Genomic DNA, 8,842 nt, shown 5'->3' with positions numbered 1-8,842 from the left:
GGTTGAACTTCACCACGGCACCGTATATGCCATAAAGTATATATCTTAAGGAAAAGAACTTTGTCTTGGGGAGCTCATTCCATATCACTCTGTACAGACTTTTTTTGGTGTTCTGGTGTCACCTTGGCACTTCTGAAGCTCATTACATGAGTCTCGTGTAAACTAGCATGATCTGATGCACCATAGACTCGGAGAGAAAAGGCCTCAACCTCGCGAGATGGAATGGTCTGATTGTTGCCAGAAACTACCAGAAATATAAGTCAATAGCATTGCCCTCCAATATAAGATAAACAAATTGAATCTCCATTACTACAGCACATATGTTCGAAAGTTCCCTGGTGTGTCTCTAAAGGGTTTCACCTCTCTTTAATCGCCTTCATAAGCTATTATATGCACTCGAATAGATTTTCCATATATTTTTTTTTATTACTAGATGTTTAAAGAATAGAAAGTTTTTTAAAAATATTTTTTCAAGGTTTATTGGTTTATTGCCCACTTAAGAGGGTTAGGTGGCAGTATGACAGTATCACAAAGATTAACAGCACTCTGCTTGATTGGATTACTATGTGATGAACATTGAAAATATGTAATGCTTGATGTGAATGAGTAATTGTTGCTGCTTAGGTGGCAGTATGACAGTATCACAAAGATTAACAGCACTCTGCTTGATTGGATTACTATGTGATGAACATTGAAAATATGTAATGCTTGATGTGAATGAGTAATTGTTGCTGCTTAGGTGGTATATGATAGTTTTGAGCGTGTTTAAGAGAATACGAGACGTTAATGAAGTCATGGGAATATGCGGTGTAAGTGTAGAGATGGGATGAAAGTGTGCAAGGTTTTTGGGGAAAATGGGAAATGAGGTTAAAAGTAGCGGCCTTCTTGACCTGATCCCTCTTAATGAGAGAATGCCTTGATGAAGTCATTAAGCTTCAGCACGGCATTTAATTCCCGTGCTGAAACTTGGTGACGGGCAAGAGGGCTCTCGAACTTGGGGAAATTGCTCCCCCAGTTCGAATCTAAATTTCTCTTTTACCTTTTTCTTTTTCTCAATACTACTTCGACCTTATCCTAATTTCACAAACTTTCTTTAGTCTTGCTTTCCAAACTCTCTGAGAAAAATTTCCCTCATTATATGTGTGTATATATTATGTACATATATATTTATTTATTTATTTTTTTTTTCTTTTCTCCTATGGCTTGGATGTTTTCACATCCATTGTAGCCCCGGCGGGGATGTTCATACATCCTTTATTGCTGCCTGCTTTGATGAGTGGGAGGAGGTATCACGGTTGGGAGGTGTTTGCATTCAAAGCTATATATGAGAGTATTGGATGATTTCAGCCATCCCGAAGATGGTTTGGACCTTTTTGGCGGAACTATTCTCAAGTGTTGGGTCTTCGGAATCCAGGGGGATCCAATGCTTGGGGTAGGACTCTCGGCTTTTGGCCGGAAGCCCGTCATTATAGATATGGGGAGGATGATTCCATAATTTCTTGGTCTCAGTCCTAACAGGCGGGTTCAGCTTACACCTGTGCCTCTATATCTGTTTTGATGCTATCCTTCGGGTAGGGTATGGAGTGGACCATCTGGGTAGTATACTCTCATTGTGCCGATAGTAGAGGGTGCAAATTTCCTTTCCGACGCGTGATGGCCTAACATTCTCGAGCAGGTACATCAAACTAACTCTTTTCCCTCTCTTTACTATAATGGATTCTTTAAGGAACGAACCCCCATCCCCTGGATACGCTGACTCTCCCCCGGCACTGTTGACGACCTCTGCTAATGTGATAAGGGATAGCTCTGTTGATGACCTCGGAACGGGAAAGGACCATTCTACTGATATTTCTAAATCGAGTAATTTGGGTAACACGAGGAAACTTCGAATCCTCCATGTTACACAAATTTCAATAGAAACAAATTATGATGATCTATGTAAAGCATTTGAATGCTATGGATGCATAAAAGAAATAAGGATGAAACTTGAAGCTGAAACTTGGGATTCATGGATATCTTATAGTAGTTATGACGAAGCATTTAGTGCAATAAGTAATTTGAATAATATTAAAATTAATAACTTGAATGTCGCGGCTGCTCTCTGCGATAAGGTACCAAAAGATTTAGATGTGTACAGGCCTGCCGATTGGTTGGAAAAAGGCGCAGATTTAGTCATGCCCTCCCAGAGAAATCCAAAACCACCGATGTGGCTTATAGCTGAATCAAAGGGGGTTACAGGGAATTATTTTAAAATATGCAAATTGATTCAGAAAAAAGTAGGAACTATTGCACCAGGCGATATATCTCGTTTCGGAAAAAATAGTTTCCTTATCCATGCCAAATCCAGTACACAGTCGGTAATATTGTCCAATATGAAAATAAATAATGATGACATTAAGTTAGATGTCAAACCCCACCTAAATTTTAGCTACGGAAGGGGCGTAGTTTTTAACAGAGACCTATATGATTTTACAGAGGAGGAGATACTGGCCATGTGTCCATTAAATGTTTGGAAAGTTCATAAAGTCCCAGGTACATCAATGATAATCCTTACGTTCCAGGATGCTGATGTACCTTTTCATATTATTATCGAAAACGAAAGGATTAAAGTAAGACCCTTCAAGCAGAAGCCATTGCAATGCTTTAATTGTTTTAAATTTGGGCACCCGTCCAAAGTTTGCAAAAATGAGAAGATGTGTGGTATTTGCTCCAAATCTTACCATGGAGAGTGTGCACTTGGAGCCAGGTGTTTAAATTGCAGCTCGAATCACAAATCCACAGACAAGATTTGCGAGCTATATAAGTTGGAGGAAGCTGCCCTCAACAAATCAAACTTAGAACACATAAGTGTGACCCATGCCAAAAGACTATTAAATAAATCAAATACATATGCTAAGGCATTAAAATCAAACCAACCTAGCACTGCCAATAGCTCAAAAAAAAGTATACTATCTGACAAAATGTCAAATAACGAGGTAACCTTATCACCTCCTGAGGCTTTACCACGGTGTATTAACACTAGGTCATTGCCCATTGCTGTACAGCCTTCAGCCGCCATTACAAAAAGTAATACAAACCTCTCTCAGGCCATGTCCTTGCCTGATCTGATGGAGGTTCCACTTAAGACTAACTTACCTGATGCACCTGTTGTGGGAAAGGTGCAAAAACCTCGAATCCCACCATCTATTAATCGCAAAAGAGAGAGACCTCCATCTCTCTCTCCACCCTCCATTAGAAACGTTAAGGTTATGACATCAAATAAATTTGATGTTTTGTCTGTTGATGTTTCCAATGAACCAGAAGATGGACTGAATAAATCAGAAATTCAAGTTGAGGTCCACCATCCACCTCAACAAATAGATAAAAAGAATACAAAGAAAATCACCAACGTTAAACCCAACATAACAAGACCACCTCTGAAGAAACCTACTGGTAATAATGTTACATTAAAAACTGCTAATGGGAAGACCTCATCCAAGATGTCTTCCAGAAATAATCCATAGTTTTCTCCTCCAATTTGCAATGGAACTGTCAGGGTTTGAGGGCGAAATATGAAGAACTTAAGCTCCTAATTCATGAGCATTCCCCCATAATTGTATGTCTACAGGAAATTATGCTTGATTCTAACACTCCTAGTCCTCGAGAGTATGTTAGCTATAGAACACCATATAATCAACAAGCAGGGAGCCATGGCGGAAGTCTCATGTACATTCGTCGAGATGTTCCCCAAATACCCATGTCTATACGTACAACCCTGCAGGCAGTTGTTGTACAAATTGATATAGGGAGAAAATATACAATATGCTCTCTGTACTTACCTCCAAATGATAATATTTTATATGATGATTTAGCAGAGGTCATTCAACAACTCCCTCAACCTTTTCTCTTACTGGGAGATATGAATGGTAGACATCCTTTATGGGGTGATGTTTTGGCCAACACAAGGGGCAATATTATCTCATCAATTGTGGAGAATGAGGATGTGGGACTCCTTAATACAGGAGAGCCCACACACTTCCATGTTCAGACAGGTACTTTGTCATGCATTGACCTTTCAATTGCAAGCTCTAACTGCCTTCTTGATTTTGATTGGAGGACATTAGATGATTGGCATACTAGTGATCATGCACCAATCATTATAAACACCAACAAGGGTCCGCCTTTGCAAAGATCGCCACGTTGGAATCTAGACAAGGCAGACTGGGTTAAATTTTGTGAGCTAAGTGAAATCGAAGGGAGAGCAGAACAGTTTGAAAGTGTTGATGATGCCATAGACCTACTGAATGGAACTCTTCATACAGCAGGAGTCAATTCAATTCCCAAAACAACAGGGTTATTCAAACGACGACCAGTCCCGTGGTGGTCTTCAGAACTAACTGCACTCCACAGAGCCACAAGAAGATCTCTAACACGATTGCGTAGACGCAGAACTGATGAGAATTTAATAATGTACAAGAAATGTAGAGCACAGTTCCGTCGTGCCATGAAAGAAGCAAGGCGCCAGTCATGGATGTCTTTTGTTTCCTTTATTAACAGTAGAACACCACCATCTTCTGTGTGGAGGAAAGTAAAAAAGATAGCTGGCAAATTCACCCCCAACCCACCACCAGTGTTGAAGGTGAATGGCCAGTATGTAACTGAAGCAAATGAAGTTAGCAATGCCCTGGCTAATCATTTTTCAAATGTATCGAGCAAGTGTGAAGGAGCCCCTGGTCACCAGTATAGGAGCACTGAAGAAAAGAAAATTTTAAATTTTGCAACAAGAAGGGAAGAGTCGTATAATTCTCCTTTCACTGAAAGAGAATTTGATTCCGCACTTGCTCATTGCAACGATACAGCCCCTGGACCCGATGGAATTCCATATGCAATGATTAAACAAGTACATTTTAATACAAAGCTATTTATTTTAAGCATTATTAATAGACTATGGCATGATCATAGCTACCCAAGTGTTTGGGAACTAGCCATTATTTTAGCCTTTTTAAAACCCGGTAAAGACAAGTTTTTAGCAGCAAACTATCGTCCTATTGCATTGACATCTTGTTTATGTAAAATCATGGAGAAGATGGTCAATGCAAGGCTGATGTGGTACCTTGAAAAGAAAGGTATTTTATCACCGATTCAATGTGGATTCCGAAAAATGCACTCGACTGATGTGTTGATACGACTTGAGTCATCTATTTGTGAAGCCTTTGCTTCCAAACAGCACCATGTTACAGTATTTTTTGACCTTGAAAAGGCATATGATACCACATGGAGATATGGTATTCTTAAAACCATTCATGAATTGGGATTGAGAGGAGAGCTGCCACTATTTATTCAGGCATTTCTTTCACGTAGAGTTTTTCAAGTGAGAGTGGGGGAAACTCTATCAGAGAGTAAGTGCCAGGAAGAAGGAGTTCCTCAGGGTAGTGTGCTGAGTGTAACCCTTTTTGCACTAGCAATTAATGGGATATCCTCAGCCATTCCCCAGGATGTTCTCTCAACACTATTTGTGGATGATCTCTCAATATCATTTGCTGGCACTAGAATGGCAATGGTTGAGAGAAAAATCCAACTCTCTATTGATAAAATTATCCAGTGGGCTGACATGAATGGATTTAAGTTCTCGACAAGTAAAACTACCATTGTCCATTTTTGTCGTATCCGGGGAGTACATCCAGACCCGGATATATACATTAAAGGTCAACGGATACCATGTGTATCGGAAACCAAATTTTTAGGTTTGATATTTGACTGTAGACTTACATGGGTTTCTCACCTAAAAGCGCTAAAAGCTAAATGTGTTGAAGCTCTGAATATCTTAAAAGTATTGTCCCATACATCATGGGGGGCAGACCGCAATACTATTTTAAAATTATACAAGGCCTTGATTTTTTCCAAAATTAGTTATGGTTGTGAGGTATATTCTTCAGCCACCCCAAGCCGGTTAAAAATATTAGACTCGATACATCATGCAGGTATTAGATTATCTACTGGAGCTTTTAAAACCTCGCCTATCCCAAGTCTCCTTGTTGATGCTGGAGAGTTACCTCTAGACCTTTACCGAATGTCTTCCATTCTTCGGTATTGGTTTAGATTGCAAAGACTCCCTAGCTCTCTAGCCTTTCAGACTGCAAGCCTTGTAAGACACGCATCATACTTTGAGTTGCACCCAAAATCTCCTCAACCTTATGGCTTTCGGGTGAAACGATTTTTAAATAGTCTGGATATAATTAGAAATAAGGTACTTCCATTCAAGGTATCATCAACGCCTCCATGGAAATTACCTGACATATCTTTTTGTAAATACTTTATTGGAGTTAAGAAGAATATGACTGACTTAGAATCCAGGTCTCTTTTTATGGAACATGTCGAAGAACATAGGGGATCGACTTTTATATATACTGATGGCTCCAAATCTGATGCTGGCGTTGGATTTGGAGTACATAGTAATGATTTTAATTGTAGAGGTGCACTTCCTCTAACAGCTTCCATATTTACTGCCGAACTGTATGGCATATTAACCGCTATTGAGAAAATAGCTTTGGAAAAGGAGGGTAATTTTACAATTTTTAGTGATGCAAGGAGTGTTCTTCAAGCTTTAGAAGTTTTTAATTCTAGTAACCCTCTAGTTTTAAAGATTTAAGAATGGCTTTTTATTATTGGACGGAAAGGTATAACTGTTCGATTTTGTTGGGTTCCAGCACATGTAGGTGTGTCTGGGAATGAGAAGGCAGATTTACTGGCGAAGAATGCGGCATCCGAGTTGCTACCAAGGAGGTATCCCATTCCATGTAACGATCTCCTACCTTACATCAAGAAATTGGTTTGTGATAAATGGCAACAGCACTGGGACAGTCAAGACGGCAATAAAATGAGGGAAGTAACAAATATCATATCACCTTGGAGGTATAACATGATTCCCCGAAAATGGGAGACGACTCTTTGTCGTCTCCGTATTGGTCACACACGGTTGACACACGAGTTTCTGCTGAAGGGCCAACACCAACCGTATTGCGAGGACTGCTTAGTACCTTTAACAGTGAGGCATTTGTTGACCGAATGCCCTAATTTTACTAACTTAAGAAATAGATATCTGTTTGAGGCTCGAGGTGAGGATGGCAGGTTTATCCTTGCCAAGATTCTTGGACATGATGTGTCTTACTATGCGAGCGGAATTTTTAGATTTATTTCAGAAGCAGGTCTTCTGAAAACTATTTAACTATTTTAATGACTTAATTTTTATGGTTTTAATCGAATTCTCTTTTAATTTTCATATACAGTAAATGGTATCGGCGTCAATGACCTTAGATGTCAGGATGCCAGAAAACTTTCAATCAATCAATCAATCAATCTTGATCTGATGAAAGACGAAAGTAGACGAGTTTTAGTGTTGGAAGACAGTGGAATAAGGTCGGACAGTATTCTTTCCGCCTTTTTGAGGCCCCCAACCTGGCCAGTTCAGGAAAGGGGCCAAGGGGAGGAGGAAAGGTATGTTGAAGTGGGCAGTTCCCTCCTTCATGTACTATGATTAGTGGATGCCTGACATGCGGCCAGCTTATCTTGCACTCCGATGGGTGTCATCGTATCCTCAGTAATCGCAGAAAGCTCTGAATTTTTCCACAGTGGTTAGGAAATTGGAGAAGAGTGTTGAAAAGTCATTCAAGACGGTTCTTTGGACAGTCTGATCTTCCTGGTCGATGAGTCAACTGGATACTGGTTATCAGCCTCCAACCACTGAACAGGTTTGTTTGCCAAACTTAATTCAGCGTGGAGGCGCCATGTTACATAAGTTCTCCCATTAAGGAGGGATACTATATATTTGGTGGATCTGAAGGAAGAGTATGTTTAGATATCCATGCATCAATCCTCCAGAAAGTTCCTTCTTCATTTTTGAGAAATCTCATGAGTTTAAAACCCTGTGTATTTGTCTGTTCAATTCTCCCCAAGTCTTCATTATTGTGCTCACCTTGCTGTCATCTTGGGACCACTCATAGGATTCGTCTTTTGAGGTACCTTGTTGATTAGACAGTTGTTTCAGGATCAAGATAGACTATTCTTTTTGTCACGAGCTGGTGATATTGATAAACTTAGAAAAGGCTTATTCTCAGGTAGAGGATGATGAATGTGGCCATGCTGATAGGCATGGCAGGAGCGAGAGTCTTCCCTACATACGATCACATCAGCAGCCTCACAGAGGTAGCAAAACCCTCCACTCTTGACTCTGCTATGACAGTCTTTTCAGCCATCCTTTTAGAGGGAACTAGTTTCACATGGATGTCTTCACTATGGTCTAAGTGCCACTGATCAGCAGCCAGGGATCTCTCTTTTGTAAAGGAGTATATTTTCTGGTGGCTAAACAATGAAAGCTTCAGCAGGGTAATTCCACTCAACTCTCCACTCCCGAGATGCTTCTGTTCTTGGATACATCCAGTGGAAGATCTAGTTACTTAAATTCTGTGCATATTTTTAGGAAATTTCACTTGGCGACCAGATGGATATTATGATACATTATGGAGAATACTACAGCTGGGTCTGGGACAGAGCCCCGCAATATGGATATTTTTTTGCGATTTACAGCCAAAAGAATAAATTTTCATGACCAAAATTACAACTATACATACTCCAATTTTATGATAAATCAGGACAACTTAATGTTCACTCTCGGGCCTCCCCCCCCCCAAAAAAAAAAAAAGAAACTAGCCAGGATTATCCATTGCCCTCTCACAAATTTCTAACTTCCTTGGAAAAAATATACCTGCTCTCTCTCTCTCTCTCTCTCTCTCTCTCTCTCTCTCTCTCTCTCTCTCTCTCTCTCTATATATATATATATATATATATATATTATATATATATATAT

The sequence above is a fragment of the Palaemon carinicauda genome, chromosome 7 (genome assembly GCF_036898095.1).
Source record: "Palaemon carinicauda isolate YSFRI2023 chromosome 7, ASM3689809v2, whole genome shotgun sequence".
In the NCBI taxonomy this organism is placed as follows: Eukaryota; Metazoa; Arthropoda; class Malacostraca; order Decapoda; family Palaemonidae; genus Palaemon; species Palaemon carinicauda.
Note: the sequence above shows the minus strand (reverse complement) of the source record.